General features: G+C 40.2%; 1 protein-coding gene and 1 long non-coding RNA gene across 2 annotated transcripts in view; one reads left to right on the top strand and one right to left on the bottom strand.

Annotated features, from left to right (window-relative positions):
- The window catches only part of rev3l (REV3 like, DNA directed polymerase zeta catalytic subunit), an 89,498-nt gene that overhangs the window by 6,075 nt on the left and 57,517 nt on the right, over positions 1-25,906 (top strand). The gene's annotated exons all lie outside the window — the stretch shown is intronic.
- LOC145420544 (uncharacterized) lies at positions 23,921-24,974 on the bottom strand. Its single transcript, XR_013901866.1, has 3 exons — positions 24,835-24,974; positions 24,661-24,738; positions 23,921-24,541 (listed from the first exon to the last, which is right to left on the bottom strand). It is a non-coding gene; the product is annotated as an uncharacterized LOC145420544 (long non-coding RNA).

Below are 25,906 nucleotides of genomic sequence, written 5' to 3'. Positions count from 1 at the left end.
AGACAAACTGATTTACTCAGGAACAAATAAAATACTAAAAAAAAAAGCCAAACAATAACATTTTAAGTTATCTAAGTGACTCATATATATTTAACCTGAGTAGCGAAAGACGGCGGTGGGTTTGAAAACGATTTGCGGGGAGTCCGGTGTTCTCACGGCGCTAGTGAGCCTAGCCCCCGGCTCGCTAACGAGCTAGTGGGTAACAGACGTCTCCGAAAACGTCGGAGCGCTTTTGAAAATATGTGGTGTCCTGATAAACTGAGCAGATATTTGAAGTTTACACAGCTACATTCTCGCCTGAAAATATGTTAAACGTTTATTTTGTGACCCAGAAAGAATAATAAGAGTAATATTAAAACTAACTAGCTGCCGCCATTGTTGGAAACTGCGCTGGGCCGCGCTAAGAATTCTGGGACACAGCTGCTTCTTCTTCTTCTTCTTCGGGGTTTAACGGTAGCTGACATCCTTGTACATGCAATGCTGCCATCTTCTGTTTCAGTCCGTTATTACACTCTTAAATCCTGCCACTTATTCCTGCGTCTTTTGTGATCGTACAAAGTTTCAAACGACGCGTCGACTATTAAATCAGTCGTCGACGATTTTGATAGTCGACAAATCGTGGCAGCCCTAGTGCACATGCACATTAGTTGTAGCACATTTCCAGTTCACTCCAGAGGCAAGTCACCACACTAGCAGTCGCTCTGTACTCATGGTCTGCTGGTAGTACTACCATTTTTGTAACATCTCCATTGAAGCGGCCTACTGACATCCTCTCTGGGGTGTGCTGTCTGGTTTCAGAGGGACTTAACCAGCAGCCAGGGGAGCCACGATGAAGAGCTTTAATAAGTAAACAGGCAAAGTTAAGGCTGTTTGATATAACAATATATATCTGATGACGATATAAAAACATCTATCGTTTAATTCGTGGTGTCGCAAAATAAACTGTTTACAGCAATATTTTTTTTTTCATCGTTTTGATGGTCACTGTAGTGGCTATATTAATTTCTTAAAGTTCTCTCTTTCTCTTGTATTTAATATAACCAAAATATGGACGGGCAGGCGGTTGTTTTTATGCGTTGTCATTAGCAACAACGACGGTAAAACCATCGCGTGTCCGCTTGTTTATTTTCCACATAAACCTTTCACAATAAAGCTCAAGATCCTGTTGGGACTTTTCAAAATAAACTGAATCACGTGAAAGAGTATGCGGAGTATTTATGGATGAGAAGCAAAAAAGAGCCGTCATGTGCTAAAAAATAAACCTTAGACTCAAACATTAGAACAGGCTTTTCCCTGCATCACGCCGTGTTATAAATACTCACAAAGAAAACGGCGGCTGTTACAACTTATGTCTAAAAATGTATAGTTTCATGCATTGGTTAAAACACTCGACTCCAGGTACACGACGCCCAGCTGGAAACGCTTCACGCAAGACGAGGTGCCTGAGATTCACAGATTTTACAGAAAATGTTAAATTTTTGTTATTTATATCGTTATCGGGATATAAGATTTTCGTCATATCGCACAGCCCTAGGCAAAGTCCTCTGACTCCAGTTCACATAGGCCTGTGAGCGTCACATATGGATACGGAGGAGAGTTTGTCTCTGTCTGAATGCCAGAGTACCACAGCTGGTCTTTGTGGTGGAATACAGACAGAAAGGCTGGATAGATGCAGCTAATGAGGAACATCTAGCCAGAGGTGATGAAGTCATTCAACTTTGTGATATGTTACTGCTCGAGTGTAATTCACATTTGGCAATTTTCCAGATCCTTTTAATTTTTTTTAAAATGCTCAATAAGTGGAAGGCACCGCATCTAATCCAGCATATGGCTCACACATTAAATTGACCAAAATAACTGTTTTATGGTTATGAATGTAACACGACCACGATGCTGTGTCAGCCTTTAATTTCTATGTGATTCCAGAAAACACTAAACAAATACAATTCATGCAACTTAATTAACCAAAGAAAGTTCCAAGCATTCACTTCAGAGTAGTAAACATCTGAAATGCCCCTGGGGTTGAAATTCTTTGCAGTGTACTTGGAACTCGACAAAGATTATCAGAGTAGTTGTAGTAACCAGCCGCAGTCAGTCGTGACTACACGGTGACAGGCGGTGGTTTTTGTGCCTTGATTGGCAGGACAGTAGAGCAACAAGACAGGGAATATGGAGAAGAGAAAGTCGAGGTGTGACTTGCAGTGAGTGGTTCAGTTGGTGAGGATCTGGATGAGGGGTTTCCTCAGCTTGGTCTGCTTTTGTCTTGAAGGAGCTGTGAGTGTACAGAGGCTCCCTCAGTGTCCTTGCTGCTGTTGCTGCTGCTGCGACAACCTGATTGATGGCTGTAATAGCTCCCTCCGGCTTCTCTGTGGGTAACCGAACTCATCACTGTCGAGGGCACAAGCCTGACACTGCAGCATACTTTGTCCCCAACACATTCTGTTCCCTTTCACCTCGATTCATGCTGAGGTAGTAGAGGTGACTTTACATTAACACCCAGAGCTGCTGGATATCTCTTTTTCGCCCCACAGGTTAGATCAGTACTGTAGTTCCTATTGTTCAAGTCTGACCCTGCCACCCCTCCCCCTAATATTCTTTTCACAATGCTGCATCGATCCACTGAAAAGAATCTATCTTCAGCGTGTGCTCCTTCACGGTGAGTTTAAAGCACCTGCTCGGCTGCCACTGTAACTCAGTGTCATTCCCACAGACATGTATGCAGCAGTACAGTAAGCACTTGGAAAGCTTTGTTTTGCTGTCTCCTCTCATTCTCTAACCAGTGAAGCCAGCAGCACTGCCAAAGTTAACACAGATGGAATACACACATGTTGACTGCCTTCTAACATTCCTGACAAGGGCTGTACCATTACAGCATGCATTATTTGAGCAACGTTTTAAGGAGGTTCTCTGTAATTCAACTAAAAGAGAGATATGGAAAGATAATGTGCTTCTAAATTGCAGGAAGCTTGCTGTTATGTCGGGGGAGACCCATGTATGATTTATACAAGCCAAAAAGATGGCTTCTTAGCAATAAGGAAAGCTAAGAAGTAATCACTTTATTCCAATTGTCTCATGTTTGATTTTTGTAAGTTATAGAATATTAGCACATCTGCAGCACAGATTGTTAAAATTGTAAAGGCAAGCAGTCAGCACCAAGTAAAAATGTCTTTCTGTGCATTTCCCTGTTTGTTGTGCTCTCTGTAAAGGTGTTTTAGCAATTTTTTTCTTCAATCTGATTTCTTATCAGAACACTCGGCCTGTCTGTTTTCCAAGTCAGTAGGGCACGCAGGCTGTGACAGTGCGAGGCCTTGGTGGTGCTGCTGTTGTTGTTTTTCTGTAGCTGCACAAGCTGCCAGATGGCTTTGCCAGCGAGGTAATGTGATTTAGCTCTGTGACGAGATGGATACCTACTAGAGAGGCAGGAGAGGTAGGCTCACAGGCAGTCGTCGCCTCTCAGTTTGGCTCTATGGAGAAAGAAAAAACAACATTTAATGTAAAGTGCAAAAGAAGGGCAAGTTCTTCAGTATGGCACCATGTCTTCTTTTTCAAAGCAGGTCGTTTCTTTAATGTGGTTCTGTGTGGTCTGAAAAGGGACCACGTTGGCACGTGTTGTTGGGTCATTTTAGGCCCTCGGTTCAGCGTTGGTCTCTTCCTCTTTCCCTGCACCATTGTCCCCTCAAAGGAGGGGAGGGAGAGAGAGGGTGGGCCCTGCTTTGTGCACCCAGCCTGTGAGAGTGGGAGACTTCCCACTCTGTGTTCCCTCAGGGCCACTGGCACTACTGCAAGAGAACTCTGCAGCATTTCAAGGCAGATTAAGACCTTGTTGAAAAAGAGTGAAAGAATTTGGCAGGCCGAAGAAAGCTTGAATCACTGCTGGTGGGGGGAGGGAGGAATGCTTTGAACCTACCATGCTATGCCATTCAGCATTGATATTAATGAGGCGTGCGTATGTGTGTGTTGGTTGGGTGTACGCACGTGCACTTACAAAGTCAAATAAAGCAGATAAGTTTGTACCAGTAGCGATGGGTATATCTGCAGCTCGGGGTGGAGTAGCCTCCTGTTGCTTCAGCGTGTAAGCTTTCTTATTACACCTTCTGTTCAGTGATAGAATTTACAGGATTTTTTTTTGTCTGTTTGTCTGTAGTAATTGAATTATAGTTTGGCTTTGGGATCACGTAATGCAGTATACTTCTCTGCCAAGAGTCCTAGATCGGGTCCAGTGAGATGGGATGGAAGGATATAAACAACTAAATTCTTCTGCAATGTCAGTAAGCCAATTGTGTTGTTTTGGTTGATGCTAGTTTTTATACAACTCAGACTGGATTCAATTCAGTGTTTCCAACAGATTTAGAGTTTGTACATTTGGGCTTTTTTGTTTTTGTTTTTTACAGCCACTCTTATGTGCCGACAGACAAGACCAAGTTTACCCTGATCTTAAACACCAGGAAATTTTAAGGCAAAACCTTGAGCCATTCAGTTAGCTAATGTGAATTAATTCTTGTGTTTACATATATAAAAACGGTTCTGTGAAATGTGCAAATGCTACGACTTAATGCAGTTTTATCTATTCAGCTGATATCCATCCACTGGTGGCCACTCACTGAACAAACAACACTGAGCAAACAAAAACAAAAACCAGTCTTGCAGTCTTTTTCATACACAACTGCACAGCTCCAACTGAAAGGGTTCTTTTTGATCAATTTTTAATTCCATAGCACTGTACAGTCATTTTGAGGGCAGGCTTATTAAAAAGGGGAGGGGGGAGGGACGTTTTGCAAGCCAAGCTCTAAAAATAGCCTAGCTTGTATGTACATATGTAAGGGCATGTGTGTTTGCAATGTGACTGAGCCCTGTCTCTGTGTGACTAGACAACATTCTGGTTGCTGTTGTTTAACTGGTCATCAACTCTTTCTAAGTGCATGCTGAGTGTCTCCAGTTTGTGAGGTGGTTCTGCATTTGTGGCAGACACACACAGCCTCCCATCTGAGAACTTAAAACCTTTTGTTCCTCGAGGAACTGTGTCTAGACCTGCTCTCTGTTCTCTGACTGTAATCTGTTGCCATCATAGCAATAGCTCAGCTGCAATTTGGTGTGTTTGCATGTGTCGTTATGGCTGTCCCTGTGTATGTCGAGCGAGTGGGAGGAGAGGGGGATGGCGCTGAGAGGAAGAGAGGGGAGGAAAGAGAGAGAATAGGCATTTATGAGCCTTGCTCGCCCAATGCAGCAGCTGAGCTGCCGTCCCTGCTTCTCGTGATGTGTGGCAAGAGCAAGACATGCTGTGAATATCAAATTTCGTCAGAGCTGAGAAAAGGAGGGCAAGCAGCGCTTGGAAATCACTCCAGTTGTCTGGCGAGAGATTGCTGCCCTCTGATAACCGAGCTGCTCTGGACACACGCAAACAGCATCCTCTAGCACCGTGGCAACCACTGGGCTCTAGCCAGTTCTCCCCAGACTCATTATGAAATCTGTAGCATCTCTCTGCAGTTCTCGCTGTAATCCGACTGTTTATAGGATTTCTCCCATTTCCCTGAAATGGAGTCTCATTTTGATTTCTTTTCATATTTTATTGTTTTGTTAAACTCGTCATATCCAGCTGCAACATTTTTATTATTAGTCTATTAAAGTAGCTTTGCATGTTTAAAACCATTCAAAATAGTCAAAATTGATCATATACTACGACTTGGTGCAGCCCTCAATTCATCCGCTGTCTGAATTTTTCTTTTTCTTCAGTAATCAATACATTTTTCACCCTATTCATTACACTGGATATAAATGAGTGAGGTTTAAGGGCAGGCAGTGCTTGGAAATCATTTCAGTTGTCTGGTTTGAGATTGCTGCCCTTTGATAAGTGAGCCTCTCTGGACACACACAGGGGTTGTGCAGCTGCAGTGTTCAGCTGCATAAGCTGACCACAGCCCAAATAAGATTAACAGCAAGAATGTTAGAAGAGAGACACGGCATTTTAAGAAACCTGCACTGAAGTCTTTGGTCGAACTCCACAACAGCAAAGATGGTGAAAGGCATATAATTTAAAACGGGGAAAAAAGCCTGCATGAGTCAGCAGACGTTTCTGAAACTGTTGGTTTTTATTTTTAAATGAGATTTGACCTGCAGTTCTGTGCATGAGTTTTGGTAATGGACGTTTCGAAACGATTGTCCAAATAAGGCTATGTTCACACTGCAGGTTTTAATGCTCAATTCCGATTTTTTTGATCAAATCCGATTTTTTTTTTTTTTTTTTTGGTCTGGTTTTTCACACTACAAATAAAATGTGACAGCAAACGCCCGTGCTTTAACAATGGCCACCATGCTTTCTCGTTTGTCTTCTCCGGCGCAGATGATTGGCGTCTGTCTTGTGTCAGTGACGTAAAAGACTGATTCAATGACCATTCTAACAGCAGTCGCTTTCTAAAACATCAGATATGTATCGGATTCAGCACCACATACGAAAGTGACTTAGGTCGGATTTGAAAATATCAAATAGATTTGTGCTGTTCAAACTGTCATACCATGATTGGATATGGGTCGCATAGGGTCAAAAAAGTCGGATTTAATGCGCTTTCGCCTGCAGTGTGAACGTAGCCAAAGTGCCTGACATGACTTCTGCTGAATAACAAGACTTGTTTCTAGAACAACACTTTGCCGTTTTACGTTTACGTGTTTAGAAGGTAGGTGGCGATGTAGTCTAAAGTCCCAAAATATACTGAATGAGATCTCTAAATGTTCTCGATCCTAATTAGTTCAACCTTTTGTGGAAAGCAAAAAGTGACACACTGGTTTAGGAGGAATCACATTCTTTTGGGCTGTCAGTAGGAAGAGAGACTGCTGTGCAGCGTTCAGAAGCCTTCTTGTCACCATAAAGCCATTTCCTCACAGTTACTACAGGTCTGAACTTTTCTAAACGTCACCTGGTGGAGTTCTATGTGAGAATGCACATAGAACGTGAGTGAGTGAGTGAGTATCTATCGATCGATGCAGGCGCTCTGAGGATTTCCCCTCCACTTGTCATGGTTCCTGACTCTCTGTCGTCCTCTTGCTCTCCTCCTCCTCCCTCTACTGCTGCCCCTTACATTCTTTTGTTTTCCTCGATGTGCTCTCCTAATTTCGAGGGTTTTCACTCTCTGCCTGAATCACATCAGCGTTTCCTCTCATTTCTGCCCGCTGTCCTTCCCACCTCCTCTCTCTCTGCTCTCAGATTGTCCTGGAGTGGCGCTGAGGGAGAGCCGCTTCACCTCACACACGGAGGCAGTGTTTACAACCAGAGCAAGTTTGGCCTTTTCTCTCACCCTCTCAACTCTCCCATCCCCTTTCCATTGTCCTCCGGAACTCAAACCTTCACACACACAACTTTAAATCTCACTCTCCCTTCAACAGCCACCTCCTCTTTTCATCTCGTTGCCTCACACGCTTGCTTGAGCATAAAGTGGTGATCTAAATTGGCAGGAGCTAATTGAGAGGGGTCAGTGGGCTTTACTTGGACTTCATGCTTTACGTAAAGAAACCCAAAACAAAAAGCAAGAGTCAAATACAAAATATGTATCAGTAATCAACATCACATGTCTAGTTAAGACTACAGAACAGACGAATAAAAGTTTTTCTTGTAGTTTTTGCACCTCTCATTGTGGAAGTGGGGTGTGGGGTAGCTGCTTTGACAGGGAACATGAGTGGAAAAATAAATATAAATTCTCTGCTCTATGATTGATTGTGTGCAGTGAAGCCAGGTTTTAATTGGATTTCAATTCTCCTCTGTTGCATAACTTTTTTTTCTTTATTAAGCATTGCATGCTGGTGCAGCCTAATTGCACTATACTGCTCCTACATTTTCACCCCCTCCTCCTCTTCCTCCTCTTGTTTTGCTCCAGGAGTCAGGGCTCCCTGATCCCAGCACAGCCCTCCCCCAGGGCTGTGCTTTCTCCTACATGGCCTACGCTCATGCTCCCCATATTTATGCACAGTGCTCTCGCCAAAGAGATCTGCTTTTTCCCCTCCTCCCTTTCTCTCTGTTTTGAGGAGTTCAGCTGAGGATATGTGGGAATAAAGTGTCCTAGTTCACAGGGTTCTTCCTGTAAACTCTCAGCCTGCTAATTACTCTCCCACTGGATGGACTGCTCTTTTCTCTTTGCACCCCCCTTTCTGATTACTCTTTTTTTTTTTTTTTTTTTTCTTCTTCTGACTCTCACTTTTACTCTCTTTGCACTGTTTTTCTCTCTGTCTCTTGTCTGTTTCTGTCCACACTCTAGTTTTTCTTTGGCCTCTCTCGGCCCTCCGGCTGTATCCATATTAGTTCTAAAAGTTTCAAGTGGTTTTCTAAAATGTTTGTAAATTTTTGTATCAGACATTTCACCTGCTCATGGCAGTTTCTGATAATTTATGACATGCTTGTTGTTTATTTTGTTGGTATTATTTGCTTTAATTTCTTAATAACAGTGGATCCTTACCAGATGTATGTCAGCTGTCATAAATGGAATTGATTTTTATCAATTGCTCTGACAGTAAGCTCCATAAGAGCCACAAGAAAAGCATCTCTCTGCACATTGTTCTCTGCGATGGACCTCCTCTCTACATTGATTGTTACTGATTCATGTCTTCGCTGCCCTTCCTCTGACTCAGGTGACTAGAGACATGCAGGCTGTGAACTCTTTGACGTGAACTGATCCCCCCCCCGTCTTTTTCTTTTATCCCAGGAAAGTTGACTGAGCACTAGGGCTGTGTTACGGCTCTAGCCGCCTAGACCCCTCAGGGGAACGTAACAAGCTGCCACAAACGATTATTTTGATAGTCGACTAGTCATCGATTATTTTTGCGATTAGTCGACTATTCAGATCATGCATCCATTGGATGTAAAATGTACAGCTTATTGCACCAGCATGCATCTGCTCTTATATAACTATCATTAGCTTACAGCTTTAAGTGTTCACGGTATGTGCTAACTAAAAATAAAGCCAAGATGATAGTTTCTTAAATTTTAATGAAATTTGCAGATTGTTTTGGTGAAGTTTAATAAACTCCTTGATATCTAAAATATAACGGGACACCGGAGTATATTCTCGAGCATCTCACACTTCTGATAATGACTTGTCTGCTTGATGTTTATTCAGCTGTGTAAAAACTAGAGATGGCACGATTCCACTTTTTTATGTCCGATACCGATATCATAAATTTGGATATCTGCCGATACAAATCCGATATAGTGTGTTTCTTAATTAATAAAACCGTTTTTTTAATGTCTTGCTGCATTTTGTATAAGTTCATACTCAAGTTTAAATAAACAACAACACTAAAGCTATTCTGTTTTAAAAAAAAAAAAAAAAAAAAAAAATACACTGCACCCAAAATATTTCATAGTTCAGCAACACTGATCAATCTAATAAACTTAAACCTACACCATCCTCCCTATTCTGGTATTTTTAAAGAGTACTTAGCAGAAATATTAAGCAACCTAACTAATAGGGTTGCAAACTCCCAGCAAAAAAAAAAAAAAATAGGGAACCACCCTCCACCTCATGATGCTTGATCAACGTAATCAACTTTAATTTGATGCAGTGTGAAAAAAACACACAGAAAAAAAATATTTTTCTACAATAATTAAATAGATTCAACATCTTTCTTCAACAGAATTGCAGACTGCACAGATGGTATCTTTCCAAAGGAAAAAGTACTATAGCTTACTAGGGTATATTGGACTTAATAGTTACTATATACAGTAATGGAATTCTATACATTTTACATCAGATTAAAACTTTGGGTGTAAGATTCAGATAATTATTTACTAAAAGCTTTTATTTATTAGACATTTTAAATGAGAATAAGAAAGAAAAGTATGTCTTTGTGCCCCCTTTTCCCTGTTAATGCCCTATTGGCCCCCCTGGCTAAACTTTGCTAGATCCGCCCCTGCACAGTTACCAGCCGTCAGCTACGTAGAAAAGGATCCTGGTGTAGAAAGTAATATTAAATAAATTCTAACAACAGCTTATCAAGCCTAAACGTGCTGCTGTTGTTCAGCTGCTGGTTTCCTCTTTCTGGCGCGAAGTGGGCAAAAAACAAAGAAGAGAGACGGACTCGCGACAGAAAAGCCGATCAGCTGATCATTAAGCATTTTCACGACTGAAGTACCAGCACGAGAGAGAGAGAGAGAGAGAGAAGAGGCAGTCGCTCCATATATCGATTGTTAAGCTTAACATGGGAATGCTTTACAAACATTCAGAGATGAACTTACACACTTGCTTTACTTCTCTCTGGGATAACTTCCTCGAAGATGAAATGCCGGATTGGTAGCAAGGCTACAAATGCACACAGCCGCTCTATCACGTGAGGCATACTGCTCCGAGTGCTACGGTTATGAGCCGAGTTACGCCGTGTCGCAAGTTTTGTGAGGTGCTTTTTTTTGATATTTAATGGATCGATTACATTTTTTATTTCTCTCCGATATCCGATCCAGTAATTTACGCCAGTATCTGACCGATACCGATACGTAATATCGGATCAGTCCATCTCTAGTAAAAACTATAACTTTAATCTCAGCCAAACCGATTTACTCAGGAACAAATAAAATACTAAAAAAGCCAAACAATAACATTTGTAAGTTATCTAAGTGACTTATATATGTTTAACCTGAGCAGTGAAAGACAGCGGTGGGTTTGAAAATGATTTGCCGGGAGTCCGATGTTCTCACGGGCTCTAGTGAACCTTGCCCCTGGCTAGCTATCGAGCTAGTGGGTAACAGACGTCTCTGAAAACGTCGGAGCGCTTTTGAAAATATGTGGTGTCTTGATAAACTGAGCAGATATTTCAGGTTTATACAGTTATGTTCTCGCCTGAAAATATGTTAAACGTTTATTTTGTGACCCAGAAAGAATAATAAGAGTAATATTAAAACTAACTAGCTGCTGCCATTGTTGGAAGCTGCGCTGGGCCGCGCTATGAATTCTGGGACACAGCTTCTTCTTCTTCGGGGTTTAACGGCAGCTGGCATCCTTGTACTTGCAGTGCTGCCATCTTCTGTTTCAGTCCGTTATTACACTCTTAAATCCTACTACTTATTCCTGCGTCTTTTGTGATCTTACAAAGCTTCAAACGACGCGTCGACTATTAAATCAGTCGTCGATGATTTTGATAGTTGACATAATCGTGACTAGTCGACTAATCGTGGCATCCCTACTGAGCACACACGCTCTTTCTTAGGACTGAACTTCATTACTCGTTTTGCTTGTACTTTGCTGGTACCAGACTGAGTGCTGCAAAGCCACAGATTTTTTTTTTTTTTTTTTTTTGTTAGATTTTGTGACAGCAAAACATAAGTGCACTGCTATTAGTGTAAGAGCCTGTGGAATATTTCTGTGAAACATAATTCCAGGAAGTTAAGGATTTTCAGATGGCACAGATAGAGATTGTGGCAACATTTGGAAAGTTCATCTGAAAACCTGATCTGAGATGATATTTTTCTTTTTTAGCATCAACATGTATCAGCTGTGAACTGCAGTGAGTCAAGGTAGCCTCAAGCACGGGAGGAATGGCTAGTGTGCTGACCCATAGCCACAGTTTCAAACTGTCATGTCTGTTTTGATATCAGCCTGCGTCCTTTTATTAGACCGCGCTGTGCTTCTCATGCAGGTCATGTCTCACTCGCCGCATACATACTCTTCCCATAGATTAATGTGAATGATGCACTTTGGCTGTCAAAGATCGCTGTCACAGAGTAAAAACCCATCTCAATGCACCAAACACATTTTCATGTATCTGTCCCAGTCCCATGCCTCAGCCAAGCCACGGCATGTGTCGGTTTGTGTACTGACCTCACAGGTAGTACACAATAAATACACACACTCACACACTATGCCCTCACTAGGGCTGCCACGATTTGTCGACTAGTCACGATTACGTCGACTATCAAAATCGTCGACGACTGATTTAATAGTCGACGCGTCGTTTGAAGCTTTGTAAGATCCCAAAAGACGCAGGAATAAGTGGCAGGATTTAAGAGTGTAATAACGGACTGAAACAGAAGATGGCAGCACTGCATGTACAAGGATGCCAGCTGCCGTTAAACCCCGAAGAAGAAGAAGAAGAAGCAGCTGTGTCCCAGAATTCATAGCGCGGCCCAGCTCAGTTTCCAACAATGGCGGCAGCTAGTTAGTTTTAATATTACTCTTATTATTCTTTCTGGGTCACAAAATAAACGTTTAACATATTTTCAGCCGAGAATGTAGCTGTGTAAACCTCAAATATCGGCTCAGTTTATCAGGACACCACATATTTTCAAAAGCGCTCCGACGTTTTCGGAGACGTCTGTTACCCACTAGCTCGATAGCTAGCCGGGGGCAAGGCTCACTAGTGCGGTGAGAACACCGGACTCCCGGCAAATTGTTTTCAAACCCACCGCCGTCTTTCACTACTCAGGTTAAATATATATGAGTCACTTAGATAAATTAAAAATGTTGTTGTTTGGCTTTTTTTTTTAGTATTTTATTTGTTCCTGAGTAAATCGGTTTGTCTGAGATTAAAGTTATAGTTTTTACACAGCTGAACAAACGTCAAGCAGACAGCTGATTATCAGAAGTGTGAGATGCTGGAGAATATACTCCGTTGTCCTGTTATATTTTAGATAGCAAGGAGTTTATTAAACTTCACCGAAACAATCTGCAAATTTCATTAAAATTGAATAAACTATCATCTTCTCTTTATTTTTAGTTAGCACCTTAAAAGCTTAAAGCTGTAAGCTAATGATAGTTATATAAGAGCAGATGCTGCTGGTGCAATAAGCTGTAGTTTTACGTCCAGTGGATGATGATCTGATTAGTCGACTAATCGCATAAATAATCGGTGACTAGTCGACTATCAAAATAATCGTTTGTGGCAGCCCTAGCCCTCACCGGGACAGAAAGTGGGACGGCTGCTGTCAACCTTCAGCAAGCTGACCAATTTAAACATGTCACACTGATGGTGTATCCCACAAGTTTACTGTATCCGGCCTTTAAGTGATGACGTGATAAATCCTGCTTCCGGGCCCAAACTACTCGTTTAATAAGGCTTTTTTGTTTTGTTTTTTTTTACATGTTTTAATGCTTTGTATCTTGTTCTATTTAATCTCAACAAGCCCCTAAAAACAGTCAGTGATCACTGTCTGCCTCTCTCGGTTTTTATTACCGCTAATCATTTTAAAGCTCAGTTTTTAAAACCTTACGATGTAATTCCAGCCCAGGCCATGCAGCAGTATATTAATAACTAACCTCGTATTGTGGATGGATTATCTCAGTTATTCTCCCGACTGAAGTTTGGTCTGTTTACAGTATCCTGCCATACGATTGGATTTGTCCCGAACCTTCGGGAACCCTTGCGTTAACTTTTATTGAATGGAAAAAAAGTTAGCGTTCATCCAGCTTCACTGTTAATATTATGCTAACATAGCTGTGTCGCTAGTGATCACGTAGCACATCATTACATAACAATTAGCCAAACTTCAGTAACCCTACAAATGTCACTGCTGTTTACTTTCCTGTCTTCATTTATGGAAATGGCAGTAGAGCTGTACGTCTTAATTTGTTTTGGAAATCTCTGTCAGAACATGCTATATTATATTTAGATGGAATCTAGCGAGCTAACTTCCTGCTAACGTCTAACTCCGTTAAATTTCATAAATTCGTTTTTCATAGATGCCTGGGTGGTAAACTTAATTGTTACACCTGGTAGAGCAGCAACGCTGATCATTTTATTACAGGTGAAAGGATTTAGACAGTTTTTAACTCTCAGTGATGCCGCAGTGATTGTGTGACTTGGGGACCTGCAGCGGAGTTTGGGCCCAGTCACGGCTAATGATGTCAGACTTAAAGACCGGATTGAACTACAGCTGGGCAACTCTGCAATCAAGTGAACTAGTTCCTTTTTATACATATAAAAAACAGATTTGAACACATACAGGCATAGAGGAGAAAAGTAGTAATCACCTAATTAGACTTCACTTCACCTTCAGGATTGTGGGGTAGGCGTTCAGTACTGTGTTATGCACACTTGTTTAGAGCTTGACATAAATTGGGCATTCAGTCTTTGTCTACTTTGATGGGGATTTCATTCACAGTCCCTGTATGCTACACATTATGGCTGTTTAAAGGTTGCACATTTTGACTTTATTGCCAGAAGAGAAGCCCATCATTCTCCTGTTTTTTGTGGCATTGTTCAAGTTGTCCATCCTGCTTTTGATCCATCTGTTACCCAGTCCAAATCTGTGGAGTCTGCTGCCTCCATCTGCTCTGTTTTCACCAGCCAGGCCAGGCACACAGGAATCATATCATAAATGAATGACAGGAAGGCCGGTCTGGGCAATCTGATCATATGTGGGCCAACAATTTCCTTGTTCATATTTGTAAAGATCAGTGTAGCCTTGTTTTGTCTGCTTCACGAAGGTCTTGCATGAAGCACCTTCCAAGTCACCATCTGGTAAGACTCAACCTGTCTGCTCAGATGACCAGCTCTGGTGTGCCGTCTGTCTGCTCGGCTTGGCTCAAATTGAGGCATCTGCATCCGTCTTCCAGCAGAGTGATGGGGACATGCTGCTTACAAAGTGGTCATTAAAGAGAAATACAAAGCCGAATCTGCTTTCAGTCACGAAACTGGGATCCAGGAATAATGGATTGGATGGTGTTCACCTGCTTCACCGTCATAAATACATTTGACTACATTTGGGAAATGAGATGCACTAAAATTGGGGTTAAGTTTAAAATGACACTGATTTTACTCAGGTTTTTCTGCAGTTTCAGGTCCAAACTAAGATGGGCAGTGAGTCATGAATAGTTCACAGCATAAATCCTATTGCCACTTTTTCAGCTCTGTAAGCAGGCCTTACACAGCTTGTTCGGGACTAACCAGGCCAGCAAGTCCTCTCTCCTCTAACCCTGGCTTGTTGCTCAGGCATACAGCCATGACAGTCCTGGCTGTACAGCAGCGGGGGAGGGCCTGCTTATTTGTCCCGTTAATAAAGCCCAGACACAGCCAAAGAGGGAGCCTCACCCAGCCAGCTGGACGATCTCTTAGCAGCACTCCAGACTACAACATAAATTGTTTGAGAGATACTTTGTTAGTAAGTTATAATTGTGCAGCTGTAGTATAAGGAAATTACTCTTATTTGCGCCAACATAAAAAAAATGTCCATTGTTCTTTTTTTTTTTTCTTTTTTTTTTTTTATCCACTAAATATTGACTTGATAAAAACACTAAAGTGGCCAGTTGAAGCCTTCAATGTGAACCTGGAATAGAGAGTGCGTGGATCTTTACAGACTGGTGTTTTTGCATTCTCCCAGAGAACAATGCAGTGAGATGTCATTGTTTTATCAGGCTCTGTTAAGTCTGAGTGGATTCAGAGTCAGTAGAGTTTGTTCTGACTGAATAGTGATACAGAATGAAGGAGTGATTGATACTCCCCCCTCAAAGGTTCATGTGCAAAATTGATGAGTTACAGATGAAGAAAAGTAAGGGGCCCGGCTTTTGTGCCTGGTCTGTTCTGATGTATATTCTGATCTGCAATGTCAATGAAAACTTGATGTTTAGCTTTTAATTGATGTACAGCAAACATCAGTTCAGTGTGTAAAGAGAGAGAAAGTGCGAGGGAGTTGTTAAGTCTTACCACCAACAGGTAACTGCCATTGCATTTTTAAAATCAGAATAATTATATAGAATAATAGGTAGATGGTGCTCATCAGCCTGAAAGTCCAAGGGAAGTATCTGGAACTGGAGTCCCAAACACTTAGTCTCATCTGGTACCAGACTATACTGGTCAGTGCTGTAATGTTGGGTCCACTTGGGCTACAGTTGTTTGTCCATATGAGCTCACCCTTATTCACTTCCTAGAGAGGACAATCCAGCTAACCCAATAAGGATGTCGGCCTTCCTCACTGACTTAACACCAAACACACTGTAGCCATCGCACCAGGCAAAATGGTTGATGCTGTTACAGCCTCATCTCAGCTCCAAATGACAATTTTAGTTGCCGTGTAGCATGCAGCATCAGTTGCTGCAGTTATAATAACAGATGCACATCATCTTCAAAAGTCACCACACACAGGTTAAAGATGATGGATTTGCTGTGTTCACTATTTGTATAGCTACTCGTTTCCTGTCAACGCTACCATTTTGGATTCCTCCTGTTTGTGTTTTAACCAGTGTTTTCACGATAGCAGTTGACTGATCTCTTTTTGCCACAAAAGCAGAACATCTACACTGTGAAGAGCATCATTTCATCTCCTCCTTGGAATAATCCTGCCAAGTTTTTTAGAATTTGCCCCTTGGCTACATGATGCTTTTCACTCCCACTTTGGCAATTCCACAACCATAATTAGTAGTGAAATTAGAGTAGCGTGTACTTTCTTCCGACCACTTGAATTAAGTACGTGAATGGCCACCCACTGGGCACCTCATTTGGTTTTAGAGGAGTAACTGTAAAGTATTGAGCTTGCGTGGGACTACACATTTTTTTTGTATGCATGATTTTAAAGTATCCCTTATGCATTATCTGTTTGCTGTTAAACTCTGTAATTCATCAAGCATGTGGGAAATGTCCTTCTTCAGTTCTGCACCAAATTCTTGTATTTACTATCCAACACTGTATCACTGCTGCAGCCCAAGCTTGCCATTGTACAGCATTTTTTTTTCTACATTATTTCTTGTCTTTAAAAAAACAACAATGGCTCTTGCCTCATTTGTGGTATTTTTCGTAATGAAGAAGATTGTGGGGTAGGGCTGGGCGATATATCAAAAATTTACCGTTACCGAAATTTATGACTCTCATCGACGTCATTTTGCCCATGTCGGTAAATTCGGTATTTTAAAAAAAAGAAAAGGCATGTGCAGGTTGGCGATGTTCATGTCCCTTTAAGACGCTGTGCTACGTTACAGACTTGACAGGGTGGAGTCACATGACTCTACTACCTGTTAAGCTGGGCAGACACTGTGCGATTTTTTTTCTTCAGTCGCGCGATTCAGCTCCTGCTCAAACTGTACGGTTGACTCGCAGGGGTTAGAAGTTCATAGGTCACGATGCAGGGTCTCACACTATACGGCCCGATGCTCTGATACGACCTGAGTGCTCACACTGTGCGTCCATAAAATGAAGGTTATAACAGAAATTCTGTCGCTCGCTCTCCCTCTCTGTCTTTCACTCACACAGACACGCACACCACCACCATCAACTTTGCTAAATTGCTAATGAAAAACATTGATCAGGCAGCTGTGATTGAGCAGCAGTGTAGATCCAACTATTTTCACGGTTGTTGTGGTCGTGATCATTTTGTTAGGCCACATCGAAAAGGCTCGGATGAGCTTTCCAAAGTTCTACAAGTTGTGCCTCCGTCGCTTGTGTCCAGATCACACGCTGCACTGTCGTGCTGCGCCGTCTTTTTCGCTGACATTTGTGTTTGCGCGTGCGCAGTGTGACAAACTGCGGTGACACCCTCACGACGGTCGTGAATCCTCGCGACCAAGCGATTGATGATCGGGAGCTCGTCGTGAGGTGTCAATCGCTTCTCGTTACCCCACGTATACTATACGATGCATGACGCACGATGAAGGCCAAAATCGGGCCGATCGCCAAAACGGTCGCACGACTCAAAAATCGGCTCAAAATGGGCCAAAAATCGCACAGTGTAAGCCCAGCATAACAAGACGAGACACGGGTGAACAAATGGAGGACGATTTAAATGTTGAAGCAGCAGCGACGGAGGTAGAGCTGGTGGAGGAGGAAGAGGAGACGCTTGTTAACAAAAAAAATGCATCATCAATCGTTTGGCAACATTTTGGATTCAACAAGGATGATATTGATCAAAAAATTGTTAAATGTAAACTCTGCAAAAAGACTGTTGCGTCAAGTCAAGGTAACACAACCAACCTCTTCCACCACCTGCAGCACAAGTTTTTGTTTAAGAGTTTATAGTTTTCACTAGTCACATGGCAGTGCTTAGTATTTATTATAGTTTTTTCTGTGTTCAATTGACATTTGTGTTTGTGACATTATTTGTTTACAAGTTATAGTACCTCAAGGCCTTAGCAGAGATAGGCCTTTGTCCATGATGGCATTACATTTGCACAATCATTGTTTACTTTGTGAATAGCCAATGTGAAACATATTTATTATTAAACTATTTTGTTTACAAGGGATACACATTTTTTTTTAGAGAGCATGGTTACATATTGTATCCTACACTTTTTATTTTGTTCAGTTAATAAATCTTAACCACTAAAAGTACTTACTACTATTGTCTTCATTTATTTTCAGTGACATTTTACAGTCCTTTAAAGTGGTAATAATATAATTGCAATGAATAGGTCTAGGGGGAATAATATTATCAAAATAACTGGAGGAACTATGCTGCCTGCCACAGCCCCATCAAATGGAAAAAAAACAAAAAAAAACAAAAAACGTTTTTTTTTTTTTTTTTTGGCACTTGGGGTGGTTATCGTCCATTTATCGTTATCGAGGTTAACTGCTCAATTTATCGTGATATTGATTTTAGGCCATATCGCCCAGCCCTATTGTGGGGTGTTTTTTGTGTGTGTCCCGTTTGGATCTTTAGCCATCAGAATTGTTGTCTTAAGGCCAAGAAAGATGCCAAGCAGATTTATTTTACCAAGTGGATCATCATGGCCTTGGTCCATTTGATTGACCTTTATTATAATTATGAATTTAGTTTATTTTCGGTTGCTGCAAACGGGACAGACATGACTGGGGGATAGGACAGGGAGAAAGAAAGAGAGGGAGAGAAAGAAAACCAAAGGGGAGAAGAGACGGTGAGAAAGGGGGAAGAAAGAAAGAAAGAAAAACAAACAAAACACCTGGATCACCTGTATGGAGAAAAAAAAACAGAAGAGAAAGCAAACAAACAAACAAAAAAAAAGAGCAACATAATAAAAAACAGCACCATCACAATAAACTAGCTAGCAGTAGATAACAGTAAGAGGAAGATTGTGTTAACATAATGTGTCTAAGTGGGAATGAATCTCTGACATTGATTACTTGTGGTTTTTTTTGTTCTTTTAAGCATTATTGTGTTTGTGCAAGTGCATTGTTGAGCCAGCACTCTTTGATGTTCAGCTTTTAATTGATGTTGCATGTGGCACAAGTACCATTCAAAAGTCTGTATTGTGCACTTATAGCATTTCCTCTAAAAGTCTTGTAATGAAAACTGGATGTGGAGAGTTTAAAAGCCTCCAGTGTTCATCTTTACTTCCGTTAATTGCAAACACTAACACAGTTGCTGAAGAGACTATGAAGAAAAACTTTTAAAAATAGAGTCACTTATGTGTATTCTTAATACCGCATCTGTTTTATTATACCCAACTAATTTATCGACTGGCCAATATTATAGTCTGATATTGGCTATTTGCTAATGTTTAGGCATTTGTAATTTCGGAGGTTGCATCTTCAACATCAATGAGATGGAAAAAAAAGTAGTCGAAATTAGGGCTGGGTGATATGAGGAATATCTAATGTCGCAATATGTTTTTGCTATATTGCGATACAATATATATCACAAAATGTCTTGAGCCTTAGCATCTCCGGTACTGGGGGCAAACGGGGTGAGCTGCAGTTTAAGCCTCTGTGAGTTTATGTAAATATCGGCATGTGTGGTATCCACAGAAACCTCAGCTAAAAGCACATATAAACCATTTCTACAACCACCAAACAGCAAAAACGACAAACAATTAAAGAGCAGTTACATAATTTTGCCAAATGTGCCTAAACACAACCAACGAAGCCACAAACTCACTCAACTTCATGGAACCAAGCAAACGGCTAAAACTGCAAGTGTTGTCACGCTCTGACCGAAGTTTACTGAACCAGCTGCAAAGAAACCATAAATGTGCTTCACGTTCAATAAACAATAACATGGAATTACTGTGCCGTTTTTCTGTTTCTCTCGCCAGTAGGCGTTGTAGCTCGTATCACAGCTGGTTTATTTAAAGTTTTTGTGTGTGTGTGTGTGTGTGTGTGTGTGTGGGAAGATGTTGACATGTGGAGTTTAAGAAAGTCTTTATTTTGCAGTGGATGACTTTTAAGCTGATGGACTAATTTCGTGGTACTGCTACCTTTAGCGGCAATAGTTTTATGGCATGTTTTGCAAATTACCAGATTTTGTTCAACATCCTCCTTGTGAAATCCAAACGATGGCGCCATATTTTTCCTTATCTGGTAGCAGATAAACACGCGTGATCAGCGCAGAAGGGTTTCTGGTTCAGAGGGTGGATTAATTATGCATTCGCAAAATACCAAAACCACTCAGAGTGAATCACATGCAGACAGCTTAATATTTCCATGGCAGCCTCAGTGGTTAGCCATTTTAACAATCGTATGTGGGGAAAAAAAACTTAGCCGATTTATGGGAGTAGTGACATTTTTTTAATCACCAAATATCGGTATCAGTCTTAGAAATCCTATATCCAGTATGTCTGAACCATACTGGATATGAAATGTGTCACTTCAAATGTAGGCAGAACTAATGTTATATCTTATTCCAAAACATACAAAATACCATCAGTACGAATACAAAAAGTCTTGGTATCAGTACGCAACATCAGCCGTGGTCGCAGTGCAGATAAAATCCCAACATTTCCGATCCTTGCTGTACTATAAGTATTTGTTTAGTATGTGGCAAACTGTTTTGACTCAGCATCGACTCCTGTGTTAAATTTCTTGATATGTGTGTCTCTTTGTTACTTAATGAAGATAAGATAAAAAGGAAACATTGTAATCGATAAACCACATCCCTTTGACAGATCTTTTCAGTGTGCGGCCGTTCTTTGTTCTTGGCAGTTGTCTTCATTTACCTTTCCAGTGTGTTTCTAGAAAGAGCCTACATTAAACTATAGAAAGAGTTTGAAACACATCAACATGTTTGCATATTTTGCCAAGTACTGTGTTGCTTTGGAGGTTTTTGAAGTTTTTTTTGTTTGTTTGTTTTTAGATACTAAATAATGATCAGAGGCTTACAAGCAAATCTTGTTTTCAGACATGCCTGGCCTTATTTGTGTACTCAGGAGTTTTAACACACAGTTTTAACACAAAAAATATGACATTTTTTATATCATGTGAAAGTTTATATTGGGGAATTATCGGGGACATGGCGCTGCTGCTCATCTGTGTAATACATCCCCTCTGTTCTCTCCAGGAGTTAATTTAAGGAGCACAAGATTGCGAATGAATCTATTAGAAAGGCTGTGATTTAGCAGGTCGTCACCCTCCTCTGTTCACTCCCCTTCCTCTTATTGCTCTCCTCCTACACACACACCCCTAGCATCAAGCTACACTGTGTGGCTGTGTGCATATTTGACTGATATTTCACTATTCCTCAGTGAATTTACACAAAGGCTTATTTAAAGCATCGCAGTATAGGTGCTGTGCTCCACTAATGTTTCCTGGAATCAATTCAGAATGACCCCCAACATCATACAGGGGCATAACTACACTTAATGACAGCTGTTAATTGATTAGAACAATGGCAGTGACCATGAAAGTTGGTGTCAGGGCTAGGGATGGGTATCGTTTAGGTTTTATCCGATACCGGTGCCAAACTCGTACTTTTGAAACGGTGCCGGTGCTTAAATGGTGCTTAAGCGGTGCTTGAACCGGTGCTTAAAGAATGGAGAACACAAACGTTGTCCAAAAACCTCTTATGTTTTTATTTTTAGAATTCTTTTTTTTCTGCAAAATGATAACCAAGTTAGCCTTTTCTGTTGATACAACATACCTCCTTTGGTTGGAACCGGTGCTTAAACAATGGAAAACACAAACTTTGTCCTAAAACCTCTCATGTTTGGCTGTTTTTCTTGTAAAAAGATAACAATGTTAGCCTTTTTTGCAGCTATAGGGCATATATGGTATCACTCTATCACACAAGAAGACAGCCGCATGTAACTACGACGGTGTTTGCTAGTTCACCTTACATGCATTAATGTAATAACGTGGTTAGCCTACTCAACATAAATTACACACGAACAACATTAAGCTACTCACGCAGAGAAGAACAGCTGCTGCTGCCGTCATCATGCGTCATCATTTCTGCTGCACTGGCAGGGCTAGGGGCCAGGACTCTACTCTCCGAGTTCTTGAGGGATGTTGCTAACTCTGGGTCCGATAACAGGCACCACACCCGCAGTAGATGTGCTCGGTGCTTGGTCTTGCAGCAAGCTATAAAATACGGTGCATTTCTCGGCTTAAAAAAACGCTATGCGTTGCCAGGTGTTTCATCAGATTCGAGGTGTTACCTCCTTTGCACAGTATCACCTTAAAGCACTTGTTGCAGGCTGCTGAGTTTGCATCTTTTGCTGTGAAGTACAGCCAGACTTTTGAGCGCTCCGTCTTGGGCGTTTTTAATCTGTAGCTCTGCTCTAAAAGAATGTACGTACCTGGGTGGGTCCGCCTACTATCCTTGGAAAGGTAAAATAATTGGCTAGAATCCAAAGTGTATGACATCTCAAGAAAAAAAATGTGCGCTGCTTTTCGGTCTGGTTACTACCGTTTATGTCAGAACCGGTACCAGTACCCATCCCTTGTCAGGGCTGCTATGCTGACTAAGAAGTCATTGTTTGGCTATGTTTGTCATGCATAGTGGCTATTTCTGTGTCGAACTAAATATATTTATTCATTTTGTGGGGGTAAGGCACAAACAATCTAATATTGTAGAAGAATTTATGTGTGGGTGTAGAGGCTGTTTGTGTTTTTCTGATATTTCCAGCATATGAGAAAGGAAAGTTCCTGGAAAAAAAAACATATTGGGTTGACAAATATATGTTTTGATGTAGCTATGGTATAGGTAGTCACTGTAGTTACAGGTACAGGCAGTCTGTCTTTCTTACTGTTATGTCTATATGTATTGCAACCTATACTGTTTTTGTTTTTATTTTAAACATTGCAAATGGACCCCAATTGACAATAAAATGTACAATTAAGTGGAAAAACCTGAATGTACAAGAGATATTAAAACACAAACAAAAGTACCTTTTTGGGGTAGATGCCAATACATTCATTTTTGCTTGATAAGGAATCTCTAGATTTAGCATGTCTGACATAATTTGAAAAGTTTTCCAATATTGTTGAAATAGTGCTGTTTTCCCTCCAAACACTTGATACATGTGTCACAAATATCAGGAGACCATCAGTTAAACTTGGTTGGGGTGATATAGGTCCTCATCACCGTTTGTATTTTAACATCTTCATTATTGTATGGATTGATTGTTTTTGTTTTGGGACTTTTAGGCATGCCTTTCCTCACTTCTTTTCATCTGTATTTGCTTGAACATCCTTTCTCTGTGCTTCTAACATGTCAATAGTGGATTTGCTCTCATGCAACAGCAATGCTGTATAAACTAAAGAAATCTAAATTTCCTTATCAACAATAAGGTTTTCAAGGTGGGATAGTGATAGCTCAGATATTAGATGCTATACGTCTGTATTTTAAGAATTTGACATTTTTAATTGCAGATACTTGAGAAAATGTTTGTCACCCAATGCCACCCACACTCTAAAAACTATTGTTTAAGCTCAACAAAAAAAATTAACGCAACAGTTTCCATTACTCTTTTTGAGTTATGATAACTTATGTTGAAATTAGATTGAACCAACAAACTATATTGAGTTACGGGAATTAAATTATCCTCCATAATCAAAGGTGATTTTAATTACCATTTACGTAATATTTGGTAGCTTAAAAACATATTTTTAAGTTGTTTACTCATAAAAATTATGTTCCTCCAATTACTTTTTCCACATTATTTGAAATGATTTTTAAGTGTTATGTAATTAATTACAGCAATTACAAAAACAATTTTTTAAAGTTCATTATTTAAAATATTAAGTTGCTAATTTTCATCATTATTATCATCATTTTAGCTTTCTCTTATTTATTTTTATTGTAATAGCTTTTAAGAAAGGAATTCATTCAACATTTTTTTTTATCAAATAACTTTTTTTATTTTTTAACAGTAGGCATTTCAACACTTTGTATTTAAAAAGTGAAAATAAACCAGAAATTTAGATTTATACCATCACAGCCAAGTTATAGAATATGCCTTTATGTATTTAACACCACAGAAACAAATGTGTTCAATTGGTAAAAAATCTACTTAGAAAACATTTTGTTGCAGTAATACTTCCATGCAAGTGTTCAGTAAATGTTAACTTTCAATGCCTACCAAACTTTACAAGATCTTGCATCTTTCTATTACACAATGCAGCAAACACCTTTAAGATCAATGTTACACATACAGGATTCAAAACAGTTAACAATTTTTGAAACAGAGTCAACATCTTTAACATAATGATGGTTCCATCAAGGTCAAGGAACAGCTTCTGAACAACTTCAAAAGTATATTTCAGATCCTTGCATTAGCTCAGATTGAGAGCATATATTATGCCCATGAGCAAAACACAGCACCTTGGGAAATTCTGGCCCTCCATGATTTTTGTTTCCTCCACCACAATGGTTGCAGTCTTATGGTTAGATCCAGGGGTGTACCGGTCACTGATGATGGCAGTTTTCATCACCTGCCTTAAGTTCTTCGGTGTCCTTGTAAAGCAAATTTTAAAAAAATAGGTTAGTAAATTATAGATTAGACTTTTATACTTACTGAATCTTAATGAATTCAGATGATCAATGGAACACATACACAATGCTGAATTACTTACACCAAACTCCATGAAAAGGTCCTCGTCCTTCTCTCCAAGGAAAGTGATAAGGCAGCAGATGGCTTCAATTGTATTGTGCTATTTAAGAAAAAATAAAGTATGAGTATAAAATACATGGGTGACTGCCAACAAAGTGCATTTCAAAGCTACCCAAAGTCTAAATAGTTGTCCTACCTCAAGAAGCATGTCCTTGATCTGCCTGATTCTCACTCCCTTAGCTCCTCCCCTTGAGAAAATGACATCCATCAGTTTTGGGGTGCAATTGTCAAGTGTAGCCATTCAAGGCTTACAGTGGTTATTCTCTTGAACTCCTCCTTTATCTGTAGACCACACAAACAGAAGAATTAAACCTTGCAGACTATTAGCTATACTGCATTAATGAATGCTCTAATACATTATTTAAAGAGGATAGAAGTGATCTAAGGCTACCCCAAGTTTTGAGGGAACAAAAACAATCTTGGTGAAGACAAGGGAGACTTCGCCACCATAACCGTGGTGTAATCTCTAATGTTTTAGCAACCCTGTTTTTGCAGAGGTTTCGAATTTACACATTGTTCACTCCCAGCCCATTTTGTAAAAAATGTGTCCCAACTTAACAAAGCACTAATGACCCTAGATTATCACACTATACTAACTGCTTACATAAAGTCTTAATATTAAGTAGATTCACATAGCCTATGCCAGAATAATGCTATTGGAATGACATTAACAATATTAAAAACAAAAAAAACAAAACAAAGATAGCTACAGCTCTTAAGATCAGGAACAGTACTTACTTTAAGCTGTATCACAATACTAACCAAAATCATTTACAATGTAATATTACGTATAGGTCATGCAAGTTTTATAAAGACATAAAATAGATGAGCCAGACAGAAAAAATAAGCCTCTAGGTTATCCCTCTGACAAAACTATTCACAGTTTAAAGGCTTCTAATTTTGGTAAAAAGAAAAACAAAATCAGCCTAAGATCGAAATTAGATTGCACTGTGTAGCAAAACTTTAACCACGCTTTTCCTAGCCACAGTTGCACTCTCTAGCTGAAGACTTTTGTCAAATGAAACTTTCTAAGTCTTATCCTCTGCTGTGCTAAAGTTTACAATGGCTAGCATTAGCTACATGTGGTAGTGCAAAGTATTTCCTTATCTGTATGAGCATCACATCATACACAAATCCACTACAGGTGACTAGCACACATGCTTTGCTTTGGTAGAACTGTTATTTGTAAATGAAATGTTACTTACCTT

Source organism: Astatotilapia calliptera, chromosome 15 (genome assembly GCF_964374335.1).
Source record: "Astatotilapia calliptera chromosome 15, fAstCal68.1, whole genome shotgun sequence".
In the NCBI taxonomy this organism is placed as follows: Eukaryota; Metazoa; Chordata; class Actinopteri; order Cichliformes; family Cichlidae; genus Astatotilapia; species Astatotilapia calliptera.
Note: the sequence above shows the minus strand (reverse complement) of the source record. Positions and strands in the feature narration are given on the sequence as shown.